A 21,795-nucleotide genomic window follows, 5' to 3' on the forward strand; every position below is an offset into this window, starting at 1 on the left:
TTAATAATTTCACATAATAATAATATTGAACAGAATCTGCAGATATTTCAACGAGGCTTGTTCACCTAGGAAATAAAACGAGTAAAAAGGTTTTCGCCCTAAGTCAAGTAAATGCTTCTTTATTAAAAGTAGACTGATGCGATATGTTTGCCTTTATCCGAAGCATATGCGCACACTTCTCACCTCCCTTACAGACAATGGCATCAAATGAATGAAACATGCTATTTTATTTTTTGTACTGTGTACCTACTCTTTTTGTAGAAAATATTATAATGCGAATATAAAAATACTTTTTTATTGGACATGTTGGACACATTAGTATTTCCATTCGTTCGGTAGTCTCAGTTAAAAGGGAAACGGATTTTACAAAATGTTTGTCGGTTTGAAGACCCTTTCTTTTTATTTTTCCTTAATTAACAAATTAACCTTTAGAATGTAAATACATTAATCACTTGTATGTTTGCACCAGATATCTGAAATTTGTAAACAGATTTGAACTTTGCAAGATTAATTAATTTGAGCTTCTTTGAATTTGTAAACTTGCTGAAATTGTTTTTTTCACGAAGTAACCTTTGTATTTCGACTCCTTCCCATTTAATCGAGCCAGGTTCACTATTACTAACACGAGCTACGCAATATTTCATGTTTTATAAAATAATGTTTATACCGAGGTTTATACAAAAGCATATGTTAAATTGACATTTTAATAAGTGTGAATGAGTAGGCTAAGGTTACTCCTGGAAGCGGACTCGGTCTGGCCACCAAACCCGATCCGGCCAGGCCAGACCAGTCCAGACTCGGCGATCCTACATTGCAGCTAGTTTTCACCAAAGCTTTCATGGTGCGTCATGTGTTTGTTTTCTCAGACCCGACCAGTAACCCGCTCAGATCGTCTGGTCGGGAGAAATTCCACTTCCAATGTAGGACCGGCCTAAGCCGCCCTTTCACCGCGATGGTAGAGGCGTTCACCTTAACCGCAACGTAGACAGTGTGAAACAGATGATTGTGCATTCTACTGACATCTGTGATTCTTACTTCGAATGTGACGCGAATGATGACATATGAAAATGATGTTTCAATGGAAACGACCGGGACGGCAGAGACTAAGCTTGCTATTTTTAACGTCTAAATTAATTTCAGAATTTTTAGAAGCTCTAGGGCCAATTGTACCGTCCAAATTAAGTATCCCTTAAACTTAAGCATAACTGAAATACCAAAGCAACAATTGTCTTAATAATCGTTGCCATAGATTTTAAGTTCGACTTAACTTTAAGCAAAGCTTAATTTTGTTGGTGCAAGGGGGCTTACAATGATTTATATGGATTCTGCTATAAAATAAAGTTTGTACATATATATATGTACGACGATTTGTGGGGATGTATTTCTTTATAGGATAATTCAAGTTTCTCTGGACGGCAGATAGCATCCAAATGGTTGAAATTAAAGAAAAATCGTTCAGTGAAGGATTCTTCAACCATGTTCCATGCGTGTATGTCGACATGTTATTTTCTAAATGAAACGCCATATATATTTTTGTATGATTTCATAGCCTTGAGTAATAAAATTCTTTTTGCTAACGTTTTAATAGGTTTAAAAAGCAACAGGATGCGGTGGACCTTCAGAATTACGTTACCTATACTTTAATTGCATAATAAATTACAACTAACTTTGTTTGACATGGATTTAATTATTTATTATCCATATGAAGGAGACATCTTTTTATACGAAAATAATTAATAATTTTCTCCGTTCGGATAAAGTGCTTAATGGAACGTGAAATTGTGTAATTTCATAATAAATTGATTTCAGAAACTTTAAAAATGCATGTTGTTAGATAAAGAGTGTCGCGTATGTAGTTGCACTATGCATCGCTCGTAAGTAGAATAGAAATAGGAGTATGTTGTGGAATTTCTGTTATCTGCTTAATGGATGCATAAATAAGGGTAATACACCAAGGTTTGATAATGTGTACAGAAGATATTTATTTACAACTGCTTCATTAATATTCGCTTTTTTTGTAACAGGATTTTTCTTTTTGTTGCAGGTAAACTAAAAAGCTCAGTATGAAATATTTATTGCAATCTGGTACACCTGATAATACCTGATTTTAATTAATTGAAAAATTTATTAGAATTCTGTATCTACGGGGGCGTTTCCGTATTTGATAAACAATTCAATTAATCATTTTGACCAATTTTATAGTGATGTAACATTTGAAATGCGAGTATCCGAAGAGGTATACTCAGAAAGGCAAAGGTCTATCTATCTGTTCGATGTGGTCAAATGAGCATATCCGATAAGCGTCGGAAATGGGCACTTGTAAAGATAGAGAGGCAGATTTCGGCCAGATTCCTCCGCCTTTGTTCTAGGTGACCAAGATTTACGTACCGGGTGACCCAATAAGACTGTTCCTCGGCCATATAGCTCGGGAACCGTTCGCCGTATGACTTAGGGGTAAAAAAATTATTGGGTAAATTGGTTATGAAGAATCGCTGGAAACTATTTTCAAGCCCCAGAGGGCTCAACTGCCATCTTAAATTTTAAAATTGCATTTTCTTTAAATTTCGCACAATAAACTAACAAATGTTCGTAAAAAACTCATTTATACCCATACGGCATCTGGAGGTGCAAACGCAACCTTTTTGAAACTGGATGCTAAAATATTATTTTGCTATTAAATGGTCCTGAAATGTATGCGTCGCATATTGTATGCTCATGTCATCAGCGCTTGTTCCGACATACAGGCTATGACTAAAACCATTGAATAAAATTTATTCATGCTAAAACGGATTAAAAGAGTACTGCAGAAAAACATGAAATTGACACTAGCCTCAGGACCATTCCTAGTGTAACTGCCGCTCGGGTGCGTGAATAATTTTACCGCCCTACCCCCATCCCCACAACCGAATCCCTCTATAATTAAAAAAGTATTCAATTATTAAGATTTAGAATAATCGATCGGCTCGCGAATACCCGCCCGGGTGCCCCGCATGCCCTGCGCTCTCGGGTCGGAATGGCCCTGAGTAGCTTTGCAAAACACGAAATCTTGTCTTGGTGAAACACTCATTTTCCTTAAAAAAAGAGGAAAATGTAGCTATTACCAAAGAGTATACTCTTTGCTATTACCTACTCTTCGGTGACACGTATTCTCCACAATAAAATGGTGATAAACGGCTCTATTATTATGTATGAGTGGGGGAGTTCAAACGATAAAATTTACACAAGACCGAATGATCAAACTAGTATCGAAATCCATTCAAAGTAACATATATTTTAGCCCGAGAGACACATTGAAAATATCGTCACTTTAAGCCATTAGTTTGATCAGTGGCTACTCAATAAAATCAATTAGCACCATTTCCTCAACCAACTAAAAATGATACGAGGTACATACTTAGAATGTTGTTAAGCGGGTAGAGTAATCCAGAATTGTCGTTACCATTAATACGAGTATCTCAAGTACTTAGTGAATTACCGTAATTTATGTACAAAATACATGGTTGCGGATTGAGAAATCGGCTTGTTTTCCTTGTGACGTCTTATGTACTTATGCAAATCAGGTGACTCTCCTTATAATGAAATTAGTATGGCGCTAGTGCTAACGATTTAAAGAACAAACCATACCAAACACGTCTTGGTAATGAGCTGGCGCCACGTTCCTATTTTCTAAACTAAATAGATTAATTTTAAATGCTGAAAATTACATTTTGCATAAAGTAGATTGAGGGACATCGGATGATTGCGACAAAATGGGAAGCATCAGCAGAAGCAGAAAAATTTTACGATATTAGGTACTAATATTGAGGTTACTTTCTGATGTACATTTTTAATTGTTTCAAGCTAGCTTATGTTATGAATATTACCTAATTATACGTTAATAAAGTCCTTGCGACTTGCTACAATGGTCCGCGTCAATAAAGAAGATTAATATGTTTGTTGATTAATTCATATAGTGAATTGGCGTCTCGGAGGTGCAAAATTTACTCGAATTTCCTTAATTTCCTGAACCCAAATTCAACCCTCCTACCACGTTTTGAGGTGGATGCATTATTACATCGAAGATATGGTTGGAGATATTTCACCGACAAAGTTTACTTTACTTCCGGCAAAGGAGAGGTTTCAAAACAAACTTCGTGAAGCAAATGGAAATTTTGGCAACAGAATAGCGGTACTATGGAATATTTGAAATGCAACCCATTTGTGTGTTTTAAGATTTAATATAAATCAGCAGTATAAGTACGAGTATAGAGTATTTTCAGATTTATTATTCAATGGAATTATACAAAACCATCTATAAGGAGCAAAGCGCAAATCCTATTGTGGTCATTTTGTTCTTCTGGCTGCCATTGTTTACTCGAGAATTGTACTGATCTAAAATGTTATTGAATTATGTTAATAGCACCTTCGCTAGTAACCATGCGCGACTCGACCAAGGCACTAAACCGGACTAGGGAAAGTGCGCATTGTAAAACATTTATGAATACTCAATTTTTGTTCATAGTATGGCCATATATTTCTGAAATTGGCCAATTTAATGCTTCATAATAGACAAGGAGAACATGAAATTATTCTGAAATTTGTCATATTATTTAATAGACCTGTTTAAAAACCCATAAAATCTTTCCCACCCGAAAATTGAGTTTTCTTTACCACCATAAAGAAGATAATCATTTGTTTATCTACTTGTTTTTATAACGACCATAATAAAAACTTAACCTTTTACATGTTGTTTTCTTGCAATCTTATAGTATCTTTTATATAACCAGTAGCTAGTTACGATACCCCCTTAGTTTCACAATAAATTTATTTTCGTAATAAATTTCTCGTAGACACTTTTATATCTCATTAAAATGTTTACTACCTAACATTTAGCATATTTTTTTGATTGGCATTTAATGCATTCAATTCTTCAGATCTAAAAAGGTACAATTGTGGTACAATAATAATCACAAAATTGACGAAAAACACAAAACCAGTACCCATATGTTAAACACACAGTTTAATATTAAACATATGGGTACGGGTTTTGTGTATTTTGTCAATTTAATTACACACTACCCATTTCGAGGAAAACAACCATATGAACTTCAACCCTTCTAACAACTTCGACTAACTGATGGTGTATGAAATGACAATAGTGTTGATTCCAGTCACTTTACTGGATGACATGCGAAGGTTTTAAGCTTTTGCCACTCACACCTCATTAAATTACATAGGGGTTTTTTGGATTGTCAATTTTGTTGGGAAAGAGAACAAACTTATGTTTTCGAAACCGAATTAAATCTATTTTTGTTTTTAAACAAAAAAGAGCAAAAATTGTAATTTACTATGATGTGGAAAAATAACTCTTTACGAGATAGAAACATCATATTATATCTCCATATCGTCGTTCTAATAAAGGATAATGAAGAAGGTGTATTATTAAACCTTTAAGATTTAAAATACTTCTTGTTTTATCCCAAATTTGTTTAGACTGTAGACATTCTATTCCTGTTAAAAGTGTTTACCAATTTATGCACGAACAGAAAAAGGAAATGTAATCGATAGAAAGAGCGTCCTTCGAAAACAAATGTAAACAAAAAAACATTTATTCTTAATTATCCTTTGACCGTCTTCTTTTTCCTTGATTATACTTTCAATTAATTATAAAAGTGCCGGCTTAGTATAAACACAAATGTATTCTGTAAATGAGAAACATTCTAGAGGGCTAAGTTTCAATCCAACATTCCGAAAAATTATATTGTGTCCTACATTTTTTCTTTTAAACCCTACAAGGGTATTTACTTTATTCGATATTAACACGATACACCTAATTAGAACTTTTATTACCTATATATTTAGCCAAAGTGTGAACACACTTCACAAAGTGGTAAGCAATAAACCTATCAATTTACATTACATTTCATGGAACTAGATCAGGTAGGTACAATAGTCTAAATAACTACATAGGAATGTTAGATGGCGCAGCTATATGTCGACAAAATCTGCTCCGAAAATGGAAACTCCGATGGAGCCATTTTAGCAACAATCACCGCACACAATACACCCTAATCCATCCTTCTATTCCTAGGAAATTTTGGCACGACAACTCCAGTTTCTCAAGAAGCGAAATAGTAACAATTTGCCGACTGAAATTCGGCCATGCTTGCTATCCATATCATTTACATAGGATTGGAGTCTTGCACTCGAACTTATGCGACGATTGTCAAGTAATAAGTGACTTAAATCACATTTTCTTTGCCTGTAACAAGTACACAAATCAAAGACAAAAGCTGTATAGCGACCTTGTTAAAGAGAGTATTTTCCCACCATACAATAGTGCACGTTTTGTCCTTAGCAGTACAAAGTGTAACTATTTGCACGGTTCTTATGAATTTTATCAAATCAAGTCAGCTCACATTTTAGATAGGTTAGATTTCGTCTTCATTTTCTCCTATTTGCGACCTTTGAGTATCTTTACATTTTGAACAAGTCCGAGGTCTACCTGTTCTGTCCGTTAGCCACCCTGAGAGACCCCTGGGTGTGAAGAGTACATCCTATTCCACTCCTTTGTGGTCCCTCAAATCATTTCTCAAGAGGTGTACAGGTTTAGACTAGGTCCAAATAAACACGCATGAGCTGCTGGCTAATGAACTTATGTTGAAGGGCCATCAAAAAAAAAACCTCTCGCCAGGAAAGATTGCCGGTCACAGAACACTTGATCCTGGTCTATAATGTATGTTTTTCTAAAGATGTGAGCGACTTCCGGGATAGTATCATGTCAATGTTGAACAAAAAGACTTTTCGTTCAACATTGGCACGATCCTATTCCGGAAGTCGCTCGCATCTTAAGAGAAACATAGATTGCAGATCAACATAAGGTGTGCTGTGACCGGCTATCTTTCCTGGCGAGAGTTACATATAGTCTACAACCTAAACAGAAAGTTGCCGTATTTTTTGTCATATTTACGATTGAATCAACTTCTATAGTAACCTACTTGGTCGCTTTTTCGACTACTTTTATATACCTTTATTTCCATTCCACTTTAATATCTACCTCAAATATAGGTACAACATGCAATTGCAATAGATACCTATGTATTTGAAACGATTTAGTATATAAACTGAGTAACTCCAGATTCCAAGATGCTTCTAATGAGAGCTATATCCTCAAGTCTCAAAACTCGCTCACATTCTATATTTTCTCAGGCACTAAAAAGGAAGTACGAACAAACCTAGTTTTTTGTTCTAAAACTCCAATTAAAAAATGGTGCACCGCTAAACGGGGATGCGCAAAAATTTGTAAATCTGTAGTAAAAACTCCACTTTAATATTCGATGAGCTTCTATAGATATACATTTAATATTGAAAACTTGCCTTGCGAATAATCGCCCCCAATAACTAAATTTAATTAGTTTCAAAATAAGCGCATGTTGACTTTGGCTTCTCAATCAGCGGAGGTGAATCCATGAATCATTACTGTCTGTATCTATTGGAGTATTATTACCAATTTTTCGAATCTGATTTATATGTCTTCTCCAGGTTTGATCTGAACCAGTTTGAATTATGTAATGTAATTTTCGTATTTTATTTCAAAGTTTTCCAAATAACAACTTAACTTTACCTCTGTAATTTCTAACTATCACCTTTTGATATTATTCAAAGCTATCACTCTATCCCCTTCCATTAATAAAAATACCTTTTTTGGCCATTAACATTTGTAAATGATTCCTCATATGAATACGGCTTTATCAAGTCTAATCTTGATCGAATTTGTTTATTAAACATAAAATAACTAGGTGATAAGTTTGTCTGTGCAATGTGGCAGTTTCTGTACTGTAATAGTATATTTTGAAATGCAAAATTCAAACCAATTTTTTGAATTTTGATACATAATAGGGCATTTTTGATTGTATTGGACAAATCTTTCCGCTTGACCGTTCGTAGCAGGATTTTATGGAACCGTAAATTTTGAAATATTAAAATAATGCAGATTTGAATGTAGGCCCGTTATCGCTTACTTCTTTCATTATGAAAACTTCTGGCCATTTTGCATGCTTCTATGATTTATAAGAGGCCCTACAAAGTCTATATGAATTCTTTGAAATGGTTGAGATGCAGGCTCCTATAAATGAGTTTCGACTTTTGGAGGATTATTTTTAATTTTATGGCACGATGTACATGTACGAGCAACTTCTTCGCTGTCCCTATCTACTCCCGGCCACCAAAAATATCCTCGTGCTAAGCCTTTCATTTTTATACTACCCTAAAATCCCCGCGTGTAGTTCTGTAAGAACTAATTTTCGCAATGTTTTGGGAATAATGACTCGATGTCTTCTCATAATTGCACCGCTTGTAATGTAAATTCGGATTGATCCATATTGAATCGAGCATCGATATTTATTGTTGTACCTTTTTCTAAGCTTTGTCAAAGCAATGTAAGTTCTCTATCTTTTCGCGTTTCCTCACTTATTTCTTTTACCGTAATTGGCAAGGTTTCTATAGTATTTAATTGAAAAATATCAACTTCGTCAAATTCAACAGCAGTTGTGGCTTTAACAGATAATTTTAAATAATCTTAAATTTTTTAACTGCAAAAATTATAGCATATGCCTCTTTGTCAATTTGCGCATATTTCCCTCGTCGCCAATTCTGTTGTGTATGTATCCCTAGTTAATAAAATTACAAATCTTTCTAGCAGCAAATTATATTATGCCAATTGTATAAATTATAACTACATAACAACCTTTTGTTACCTAGCAAAAGTATATAATAAGTATATAACAGGATATACACCCCAAAATTAAGAACTCTCTAGGAGCTCGTTAATAAATGAGTGCTCCATAGAGAAGTAAGCGACAATATTACATCCATTCTGTTTAACAAATATTAGCATTCATTCATATAAACAACGGTTATTAATTATATTTGGTTCTGAAACAATCTGTATTTTCAATTATGAGTGCAATGTCCCATGTCGGACATCGGTTGCCTAATCTGATTCTTCCGGCCATCCCGGGAATCTCGCACCAAATCCAGCGTTCAGCGTTCTGGATATTTATGTCGGGAACCTTATTTTCCCAAATCAAAAATGAGACAACCCAGTTGTTTTCGAATTGAGCTCAGATCTGACTTATGAGCACTGAATACTCGTTACAGTTCATGTTTTGGTGGAGGTTTTGGTACTCATGTAAATTTATTTGTAATACTTGTTTGTGGAAGCACATAATTCCAATTCTGGGTCCGAAGTACCGCTGAATCCCAACGTGGAAGTCAAAGCTGAACACGTGGAATGGAATTCGGAACTGAAATCTAACATGTGCATAGTTAGTGAGAATCAGTTTCAGGCAACCTTAAGGTAGTACTAGAAGCTGAAAACATTATATCCGAAGATTATCCTCATTAAACACCGAGGGGTAAACCGCGATGGGAAATCAGTGTACACGTTTGAGGAAATCTATGGGAAATCATAGGAATTCCGGAGGAACTCCTAGGAAAGCTAAGAATTCCAAGGAATTCCATGTGTATTCAGGAGGAATTCCAAGGAAATCATAGGAACTCCGAGGAAATCAAGGGAACTCTAAAGAAATCAAAGGAACTCGTGCTGCATTTTATTATTTAATTTGGTCTTAACTAATTTTTTTATTTGTTTATGGTATTTTTCTCATTTAATGAGTTTTTCTCATTGCAAATAGGTCTATTAAAATATAAAATAGTGTTTCGTCTAAGGTCGTGTCTTTATCCGTCCGTCCGTCCGCTAACTTTGCGACGCTACTAGTTCTTTATCTTAGGAGTTATTGTTCTACTTTTTTCGCTATTTGGTTCGTTATGGTGTCGAGTCTTGTACCAAGGAAGGAATTTTTTCTGTACCGCTTACAAAAAAAGTTATTGTAAAAAAACAAAAAAACCGTTTTTTACATGTTCCATAATTTTACCCTTTTGCCGTTTATCAACGATCCTAGAGATCGTTTATAATTCTGTATTGCTATCTGTCGCCTGCCGGTTGGTCTCTCCGTCTGTTCCTTTGTCTGTCCGTGTGAACGATAACTTTGTTTAGAAATGTTCGATCGCTTTTACATCTCCGTGAGTTATGAACTGAATTGCATGAAATTCAATATGGGCATAGCTTTAGCCATATAATACGCAATGCCAAAAGTTGAATCAAATCGATTCAAAATTCACAGTGCCCTTTTCGCATCTCGACCATTTATAAACCGAATTGCAAACTTTTTTACTTATAAAAGTATTTGAATGAAATTTGATACATAGGCACTTCGAATAAAGGAAAATCAAACGCCAAGTTCAAAATTTGGTTTTGCGCATGCGCAGTGCCAACTTTTTTATTTATGGAAGAATTTAAATTAAATGTGATACATTTTATTTTGCGCTTTTTTATCTATGGAACTATTTAAGTGAAATTTGATACTTAGGCGCTTGGAACAAAGGAAAATCTAACATTAGTTTTAAAATTTAAGTTTGCGCATGCGCAGTTCCAACTTTCTTATTTAGAAAAGCATTGAAATGAAATTCTTCTCATAAACTGAAATTGAAATAGCACGTCAACAATGGATTGCCCATGTGCAACGCTATCTTTCATATTTGTGGCCGGATTTTTACGATTTTAACAGAAGTTGCATCTTACAAATGGGAAATGAATGCAAGTGGAAATGCACTTTATGTAAATCGTTTACGATTACTTTTTAACTTGACACTTGACACTTTTATATTTTTTTTATGGTTTTACCTCGGGTTTTACTTACCAGGAAATTGTTAAATCAACGGAATAACAATGAAATAATTAAAAAAACTTTAAAAAATCAGAGGAACTCACAGGAACTCCAAAAGAAAATCGAGGGAACTCCAAGGAAATCAGAGGTATTTCGTGGAAGTTGGAGGAACTCGGAGGAAATCAGAGGAAATCTAATATTTATAGGAAATCAGTGTACAAAATTTGGGTTGCGGTTTACCCCTCGTTAAACACTGTTTTGTATCCACTTTTTTATGCCAATAGAAAAATGTTCGTGATCATTAATTTATGCAGGAATCTCATATAAGATGCAGAAATTTGTTATTTATTGGATTCGGAAACACAGTATAGGTACTAAAAGTGGGAGTGAATAATATCGTATAAAATCTATCCACCTACACCACTACGGCGGCGCATTCCGTGCGTTTGCATTAAACCGTAAATATGATAGTATAAAGCAGGGTTAATTTATTAGCCACCATTACGAACATAATTGCAATCAGTATTTATATTGTATACAGTCCATTTAGTATATTCCTTGTAATAAATGCACTTGTTACTATATTTTATAATTCGATAAATAATTATCAGACCGGTAGTAGGTACTGTATATTGTATAATAAAACAGTATATTGAAAGTATTACACTAACTTGCTTTCTCAAACCAGTCTTTAGCTTCAGATAAGTTAACGCATTATCATCACCTCATAAATTAGGTACCTACTACCTTGTAGGAATTAGGTACTTAGCAATTGTTATGTAAACGTGTGGGTTAGCGTTAGGGAAATCAATTATCAGGGCAGATAAACTCAAAAGCACGGGCGCTTTATTTATTGAACCTATTAATTTGAGAAACTGGAAATGTATGCTTAGGCCATTTATGCATAAAAGCATTTCTAAAATCCTTTCGGAAACTGTAAAATATATAGACCCATCTAACATACATCAATCAATCAAGATTTCACACTAGGTTCAATGCATTTCACACAAGATCTGAGTGTCACATAAAACTATGTTCTGTAAAGGAACCCAATCATATTTTCAACATGTAAAGAAACTAGGCGCTTTATTTAAATTAGATTTTTATGTTTCAAGGAATAATATACGAGTGTTAAATTGTGACAGAGGAGTATTATTTAAAACAATTTCTTACGAGCTAACGATGACTCTGCTACATTTACATAAACCTCTAGTAATAAAAATTGGGATTTATCTAAAATGATGTGATTTTTCTTGTCAATAGAATTTGTAAAATCGGTGCAAATCCATGCATTACGGGCAATACCGAATAGCAGTTGTAATCTTTCAAGAAATTATATCTTTTTTGAATGATAATTGCCATAACACGAGAACCTAGTTATCTAGGAGATAGCCCATTTGTAGATATGACGACACGTCTCCAGATTCCGCGTTCGATGTCTTCACGATGCCTGAACGTTTCATCTATGTTTTGAGAATAAATAACCGTTTCTGCTACACAACAAGAAAGTTGGCTGATATGATAAGCTCTTCTGGTTTTATGTGCCCTCATATTACATTAAAGAGACTACCCTAGTTTGTTTACTCTATATAGTCTATTGGAGTCTTGAAGTTTACCGTGAAAAATTGGGCAGCTCCAACATGAACTAATGTACTATCTTTACAATTCAATATACCAAAATTCATTTCCAATATACCTTTGCTGATTTTCGGGAAATCTTATCTTATTCAGAAAGATTTTGAATAAAACCCCAAACAACAATGTTCCGTCTTTAGGATTCAATGCACCCCATTGAACTAAAACTGGTGTCCATTCTCGTAAAATCCGGTTCCGAAAGATCATAGCGCTAACTTCACGACGAGACTATTAGAAACATTTCGGTAAATTAATATCAGAATTAAATGTACCTCAGTGTGCTTCCAGAAAATCCTGTTCCCAAAGGTCGCGATGAATTTCACGGGAGTAACTGGTAAAGTTCGTATATATACTCGTATACCCAATGGCATCGCTCGCAGAATTCAATTGACTAGAACTAAATACCAATGCACTTCTGCAGTGCCGCAAAATCTGGTTAAGAAACCATGGTCAAATTCATTATAACACTAGGAAGATTTTGAATAAAACCAAACCATTAATACACTTTTTTTAGAATTCAATTGCCAAACGATTACTGTGTGCCTTCTTTCTAATTCAATGCACCTCAATTTACAAAAACCAGCTTTTATTGGAAGCTTAACGTTGTTATAAGATCCTGTTCCTAAAGATAACGGGAATTGTCTGATGTTTTGTGATCTTTTCGGACTCCTGATTTTCCGAAAACGAAAGGAGTCTAATTATATTATTTAGATCCTGATAGCGATGCTTTAATCGTTTCGCGATTAATTCAAAATCTCCCTGGTGCTCACGTGTAGTTAACCGTTGGTTCATTTTTGACCCCCCTGTTTTTCACTGGAGCTAGTTGTGTAATGTGTAGGGACTTGCATTGTACTTTGTACGTAAACAGAACGTTTCCAACAATGATCCTTCAGACATTCACTATTTCCCTTTCCGAAGTAGCCCCCTGAAAACTTAATTCATTATACAGCGTGTACCAAATTTGAAGGTACAGATAAACATATGTCCGACCTTGCTTCGTTTTCGAGTGTTTAGGGTCGCATGTGACTAAATGGTTACAAGAATAAAAAAGTGGAAAACACAAGGCTATGTAGAGTAGCTGAAGGTAGCTCCGACCACTACCACCACAGCTAATATCAAATTTCAATATACCCTGAAAACAACACAGGCGAAGACGGTGAAAACCAAAAGTCACAAAGTTCACCTAACTACAATTTACAACTTCTACAGAATTCACTTTATATAAGCTTCGATTGAGTCAAAAATTGAATCAAATTGACGATGACGTATCATCGATATTGTACAAAAATATATAATAAAATTAGATAAAGAAATTTGGTGGAATGACTCAATAGAAACTAGTAGACAATAAAAACGGAGCGCTATACCTCGCTATGGATAAACAATTTACATGGGAAATGAATATGTAAGGTTTGAAGGGAAGCAAAGAAAGAAACAAAGTTAAAAGTAAACCATGACCAAAAAAAATTATTATTTATCTTGGATATAGATTCAGTGTCTTGGAAAGCATGAATTAGTATTCAAAACAAATAAGAAATCGAAGGCAAAACATTTATTAACCTAAAAGAATGTAACATATACTACGAACAATCTATTAAACAAGATAGAGAATTCGAAAACGAATTTACACTCCTTTTGGACCACCAACAGGTGGGATATATCTTTAAAAATAGCACCCGTAGCTCCTTGAAACATCAACAAGTGATAGAATGGATCAGGCGGAAAGCCGATATCATAGAATTTCCTAAGGTAATACGTTACCAACGTGCTATTTTCGTATAGGAACAACTGTGTTTAAAGTAAATAGATTTAAATAAGGAAACAATTGATAGCATTTTGTTAATGTAATAAGACAAGTGTCAAGAGTCAATATTTTCCAAACACTTCTTTTTGTCGCATTTTTATTTGTAAAAATGTAGCTTTTATTCTCACTTTGGCCGGCTGGCTGTAATTAACAACTTTAGGGACGGAGCTACATGATCTGGGGTCGGCGACACCTGGGCGCCATCCCCGAGTGTGTTTTACTAACGTGGCGATTTTTTAGTTTTTTCCTATCTTTTTCTATAGTTTGGGTTCGATTGTTTTCAAAGTTGTGTTGGAAAGATCTTGTAAACGCGTCCAACTCCTCCGTGACGGAATGTTGTTTTTTTCGTATCAGGCGAAATCAACCACCTTTTGTAAGGCGCAAGGGGTAGTCGACTTCGGCCTCTCAAAACTCCAAAAGTTACCTTCCCCTGTGAATTTTGTCACGCGGTTTAAGGTTTCCTAAAGCCCAAACCGCCCTTTCTCATGTCGCCAAAAGAAGCTCGAGCTATTGGAAGTGTGGAAGTGGAAGTGCCCCACCGTGTCAATTTCTTAAGTAAGTAACAGGTGGAAATATCGCAAAAAAATCAAATAATATAAATAGATGTTCAAAATCGTTTGGAAAAAAGAGAGGGAAAAGAAGAATAGCATATGAAGCAAACCTCGTCACCCCCGCCTCTGCATAATTTAAAGAGCCGTTTTTTTAAATAATTTATGTACGACTGCTTGATAATGCGGTGATTACAGTCACAATTAGTGGCCATAATTTGCAATATTATGGCCTAGTCCATAATGATAAAGTAAAACGGCCGCCTGTCAATGTGACAGTCGTACTTAGGTGTCAATCCAAGGTAAATTCAAGTGTTCTAGAAATACTTGACAAATGCTTGACATCTGTTGTAAATGATATATAGATTTGATAGTTTATTGAATTCCATGAAATTTTACTTTTTAAGGGTTGTTGCACTCGTACATAAAGCTTTGTAAATATCGCGTTCGTAAATAGGCTTTATGGAGACTCGCCTTGTTAATTTGTGCCTCGCTCGCAAGCTCGCTCGGCTATATAAACGGCTCGTCCATAAAGACCCAGTTTATGTACTTGATATATTAAATAGCCTACATAATATCCTTCACTGCCATAACAGAAGTGCACATCGAAGAAACTGTATTAAACTCGGTATTAAATTACATTTGTTACGATGTAATTCTTCAAATTATGTTTAACTTTAGTTTTTACAAATTGCATGTACCAAAGATGCCACTTTCTTGGATAAAACGACAGAATGAAACATCGAATATAATGTAAATTGAACACCTGAAATTAATACTTATTAAACCTTCTTGTATATCATTAATTCCATAAAGTAGGATCAGGTGAGGTTAACGTAGCTCAAAGGCACTTTTACCCAGCTATAGTTCATATTTTGAGGTGAACCGAGCTTCATATCAAATCAAATAAAAGCAAAATAAGTACCAAACCATTTCTTTCAAGGGTTTTCGTTCGTACGTATAGTGAAACTTGACCTACACGGTACACCTACATACGTCCAAACTTTTAGCGTATACCATAATTCCTAAATCATTTTTCAGTTTCATTTACTCACACGCGCTGGTTTATACTGTATACATATAGTAAAGAATCTTTAGTCGTAAACAGGAAGGCATCGTAATTAATGGTATTCACTGAGAAATGTTAATAATATATTTACTACCTACGAACAGTAACAGCAACCTGCCTAATAGGAAATTCCAATGCTCTTTACATTTTACTATTGACTCAAATATTTAACATATTTGCCACTAATTTCACAGTGTTGTGCGAACTTTTACGAGTATAGTAAATTTAGCACAATTTTAGAAACGAAAGTATTGTCGGTTGTGCGAGAAAACCCCCTATTCAGTAAAAAGTTTATACAATCGATAGCAGGAGAGTATTATGTACTATTTTCCTAAGCAAATTTGGTAACCCGTTTTTTTAGCGCATTTTCCAACGAAGTTGGTTGCGCTATTGCAGCCACTTTCTCTGTCCGTCCATCTGTCCGGCTGTGCGTCTGTCCGAGGCCTTAACTACTCCTACAGTTTTAAAGATATTTAATTCGTTCTTTTTGCATTCGGTAGCGTATCGCTCTGGCACCTGAGTCAAGGAAAATCTTGACGATTGAACTGCGCATGCGCAGGCTGCGCAATGTTAACTTTTTTATTTATTAATATATTTTGTTGAAATTTTAATCACAGATACTTGTAGTAAAGGCAAATATATCGCATATAGTAAAAATCAGATGTGCACATGCGCAGAATGCGCAATGCCAACTTTCTTATTTATGGAGATATTTCTTTGAAATTTTAACCAAAGATGCTTATAGTAAAAGCAAACGTATTGCATATTGTAAATATCAAATTAATAAGCGCATGCGCAGGACGCGCAATATCAACTGCGCAGTAAGTGTCAACTTCCTTATTTATGAAGATATTTCTTTAAAATTTTAACCTCTACTAATGAAAAACATAGCGCACATAGGTATGGCCATTGTTTAAAAAAGTATTTAAACAATGGTATGGCCTTTGGGGAAATATTGATCAATTTATGGAAAATGCACTGAAGTTACTCGCCTTAGGGCGTAAACCTTTTTACTTGTTATGTTTCTTATACTCTCAATAATCGTTGACACATTAAGGCCGTCACTTACCCGCGGCGTGGTGCAGCGAAGCGCCTTTTTCGCTCACATTGATTTAAATCGGCAAACACTCACTTCAGCGAAACTCGGCATGGCGTATAGGCGTATTGAAATCAATGCCAGCGAAAGAGGCGCTTCGCCGTGCCGCGCGCTTCCGCGCCTAAGTGCGCGACGGCCTTTAAGATAACCTTTGGTTAAATTTGTTGGGTATTCGTGTAAAAATGGGAAATTTAAGTCACCGCAAGTACGTATTTATATACAAACTGAATGACGGCTTGACGGGTATGACCATTGAATTTATAGTATGACCTGTATAATCGCCTTAGGTTTTCAAATAAACTTATCTCATAGATAACCTTCTTCTATGAAAATAATACATTTGTTTCTATAGAAATTAACTGTCAGATAGACTTAACGGCAACAAGAAAAACCAACCCTTAGGAAGAATACTTTCTGGTACATAATGACTAGGTATAGTGATAGTTTATAGTACGCCAGCACGTATAAAATGCAAAATGTCCATATCTTTATGTGTTGAATTGAACACTATGCTTCAACGATATGTTTTTGGTATTATTTTAGGAAATAAACAAACGACCGCAATTGAGAATTAAGTTAGTATAGCAAATTAGCAATTATTCAGAGGTCACGATTTGTTGTGATTTATAAACTATAAACCTCACGCAAAATTGGCTGTTACACTTGAACAACAAAAACTTGAAAAAACTGCCTTAAATATCAACCATAACTTTACATCATGGGTTTTAGCTAGGTACCAGCATTAACTAAAACCAACACTTCTAGATATTGTCTAAAAGTTTGAAAGTTGCAATTTATTTGTTGCTAAATACATCAAATGTCGTCTCTAGGAAAGCTTTTATCCGTTCTCACATGAACGCAGATAAACAACGGCCTAATGAATATGCTGTCAGTGATGGAGTTCGTAAATGCATTAGAGCGATTGAGCTGCCATTAATATTTAATTAAATCTTACTTGTGGTTGTGGATATTAAACACTACATTAACATAATGTCATTTAAGTTGTAATTTAAATACGCTGAAACCGCATTAAAGAAAACTATTCATTAAAATGCGTAAAAACGTAAAATTAATTAGAAATCATTAGTACCTATACGAGTTTTTAGCTTGCAAGGAAATCTTTCAACTATACTTTTTCATAAGTTATATGCTTAATAATACATATATTTATTGAAAAAAAAATCAGATGTTTACTCGATTCTGCAATTCCTATTGAAAACTTTGTTTGATCATTACCAAATTATCACATATGCCAATCAGTCAGTGATTATTATATTATAAATGCAGAAACAGGAAACCTAATACGTAGGACTTATCTACCTAATAAAAAGTTTAGTATATTCCACATGCCCATATACCATAGCTAGAAAAGTTACTTTGTTGCAATAATAAAGTATGGCTTTATTCAAAAACCCGTTTCATACATTTATTTAATAAATTGTCAATTGCCATTTAAATGAAATGCTAAATTGCGACAAACAACATAATTAATTAGCAGCAAATAGAATTTTCAAAGCAAGAAGTAATGGCAAAAAAAAACAAATCAATTGTAATACCTTTTAATGTATTCTTTTAGAGTGGTCCCAGAGGCAAACTTAATATACATGTTCCGGTACGTCCGTGTTATCAACACCTTTTTAAAGAATATAATAACTTAATTATGCCATTACTCAATAGCTTCTTATGGAAGGCACATATACATAATTACAGGTAATAAAATTTATATGTAAATGACATCCTTATTTAGTAATTAACAATTTATTGCTGAGCGACACATACTTCTACTGTTTAATTACGGGTGCTTAATGATAAGTGTAATTAAACCTTGTAATAGGATTTATAGGGTACCCGCCCTTTTCTTACACATTTCGCACTTGCTGATTATAAAGTGCAACTCCAGATAAAAGGCAATGTGATTGTAATTCCTTGTACACATTGTTTTACTCCTTTATGTGCCGTTATAAACCTCAAGTTGCCACTATACTCATCCTGATGAAATTCTCAAACTTGGATGAAATTAAAATGAATGCTCGGTTCGTAGGTTTTTGTTAGCACCCTGTTGTTATTAGTAGAATTCTCTCAATTTTTTTTTGTTAAGTACGACTTCGACTGCTAAGGTCTTTTCGTCTACTTCTAATCACTTGTAAGGTCTTATTACTGCCGCATTATATTTTGTTGTACATATTAATCAATTTTAGCACAGATTTAGTATATTTAAATCTGTGATTTTAGGTAGTCAAGAGTACTTCTAATCCGGTCATCGCTTTTAAGATTATCAGGTAAGTTTCTCATTAATTTCTTTTCAGCTCTTTGGTGGTTATGTGCTGCACAGTCGCAAATTATGTGCGTTACGGTCAGAATTGTTTTTATTTCCGTAGCTTTCGCACACTTTGTCTTTCTTTTATAAAAGCTTCCATCTTTGCTCAAAAATATCAAGAAAATAAACGGTAATTTAACTGTAAAATTAATTTTAAAAAATTCACTATATAACTTGTAGCATGGCCTGAAGATGACAATGATAATAATCGTCGAAATCGATCGCCAATAGAAAACTTACTCACGACTTATTGTTGTTTTATATCTACCATCTACTACCATCAAATCCCAACAATATAAAATGGAGCAATTTATCTCTAAAATGAAATGTATGTAATTTGTTTTTTATCTTTGTTATTGAATAGGGTTAGGAGTGTTTGATTAGGGTGTTTGATTTTTGTTAGGAGTTTTTAAAAATGTTTGACTTTGTAGATATTTTGGATTTTTTTCTCGGAAAGCCACCGTTTGTTTTATTGTTGCTTTTCAAATCTCATCAAGTTTTCTTCGATTTAAAAAACAGAAGGGGGTACTGTAACGGTAAAGACCAGTTTGTATTTAAAATTTTTTCATCTTACCCCTAGAAACTTTGAAGACTTGGAAGTAAAATTGTGTAATCTGTATGAAAACAACAAGGTTGTAAAGTAGTTTCCCAATCAAATTTTTGTCATGATATAAAGAATTCAGCTGGATGATTGGAGTCAATAGAATGTGTGTGTGTGGCTTATTTTTTTGCCATTTTTCCTAGCATTTGTTTTATCAGATCATTTATGAAATGCCCAGATGAAGGCCTTATTATTATTTGGTATTAGTAGTTATGCCCCGAAGTTACAAAGAAAAAGTTGACAGTCGACACTACAAAAACTATACGGAAGAGAAATTAATGGAAGGTCTTGGTAGTATCAGAACCTCGAGCCTCGGAAAAGTATGGTATCCCCATCGAAATACTTTATGGTTTAAAATAAAAGAAGGGCAACAACAATAAGTATTTAGCGACCAGAAATAGAACACTTTTGCAGCTCACGTGATTACCCTATCTTTTCAAAGAATTGTCCATTCCAGGGCTGCAACTGATGACAAAATCACCAATCACCAAAATCATTTAAACATTGCAAGATATTGCTGCATCAAATAACTAGACCCACTTTCCATTAACTACAAATCAATATCATCATCACTATATCATCATTAAAAATATCTCAGACACGAGTGAAAGTGACGCGAACCCGAGTATGAAGAAAGTGACGAAATATATCTATCTATGGAGAAAACTCGCGATAATGAACAAGTTTTTGGGGGGGTTTGTTGTAAATTTTGGAGGAAAGTATTTTCCAAACATTAGCAAACACAAGCAACAGTGAATCCCATGGGACCCGTTGGCATAATGACGCGTAGAATATAAGTGGTCTATGGAAAGAAACGAAATCATTTAAATATACATACATGTGGAGGAGTGGGTATTGTGTAGAAACTGGCATAATTAGAGGAGATCTGGCTGGCATTAATAATAATTAATTCCCATTTTAATACAAAAATATCCGTTAAATTAGCGTTCAGTAGCCATTAAATATCGGTTTTATGTGGGATTAGCTCTGAAGACTTAATCTTCTAAGCCCTAAAGTTCTTACATGGAAAACGCATAGATGCTCATCTTATCTCAATATTCACGTGGGAGAACTTTCCCACCAATGTAATAATCTAATCGTGTCTTTTTCTTATAAATTTGCACTCAGAAAGGAACTATTGAATACTAATACCACTCATTTGTATGTCGTTGCACTAAAATTCAGTTATTATTCAGAAATTATTGATCATTTAAATGATTTCAGTTGTTATCCGATAAAAATATACACACAAGGTTTTTATTTAATATGCAACAGGGATTATCGCATTTATGTAACATTATTTTCACGTACTTGATGCTGAGAAACCAATTTGCTTAATAATATGCGAAGTCGATAAGGTATACTTTGCATAATAAATGAACAGGAAGAAAATACGAGACAATCACTTATGCACAGACGGATTTTATTTAACAATTCATGTTCATATTTGTGAAGGATATAAGAAATATATCATGCAAATCCCTTTTAATCCCTGCATGACCTGTTCGTCATTAATCAGTAATGAGAAGCTGTTTATTTCCTGCATTAGGCTATTTCTTATTACGTATTACTTTGTACTCAAAAATTAGTCCAAAAAACTCTTCAGAACAGCTAACTGTGCTACATTGCCATTTTCCACCTTTCTTTATTAAGAATTATGAATGGTTAAAGATTTCTGGTTTTATAATTAATGGTAAACCCTGTTTGTGGGAAAATTTAGATCGCATTGCATTTACGCGACACGATGATATCGATATCTATACAATTGCAACGGTTTCATTGCGAAGCAAGCAATAAAAGTTTTAATGTTTCATATTAATCCTCTTAGAAAACAGCTTAATGGATTCGTCATAAATCAGAAAATGCAACAAATTCCTGAATGCTCATTTGTTTACTTACAGTAGAAAAGCGCATGCTTCGCATAAGCCAACTATAAAATGCCATCGATTTATGTGTAATTAGTTACGTATGTAAATATGGTGAATGGAGGAAGGCGGGTTATAATAAACTTTCTAGGAC

General features: G+C 34.4%; 1 protein-coding gene and 1 long non-coding RNA gene across 3 annotated transcripts in view; one reads left to right on the top strand and one right to left on the bottom strand.

The window, feature by feature from the left end:
- Positions 1-21,795, bottom strand: part of LOC116164216 — a 48,613-nt gene that overhangs the window by 21,556 nt on the left and 5,262 nt on the right. The gene's annotated exons all lie outside the window — the stretch shown is intronic.
- On the top strand, positions 18,831-19,482 carry LOC116164217. The gene is made up of 3 exons (XR_004143839.1): positions 18,831-19,001; positions 19,091-19,305; positions 19,356-19,482. It is a non-coding gene; the product is annotated as an uncharacterized LOC116164217 (long non-coding RNA).

Source organism: Photinus pyralis, unplaced genomic scaffold (assembly GCF_008802855.1).
Source record: "Photinus pyralis isolate 1611_PpyrPB1 unplaced genomic scaffold, Ppyr1.3 Ppyr1.4_LG2, whole genome shotgun sequence".
In the NCBI taxonomy this organism is placed as follows: Eukaryota; Metazoa; Arthropoda; class Insecta; order Coleoptera; family Lampyridae; genus Photinus; species Photinus pyralis.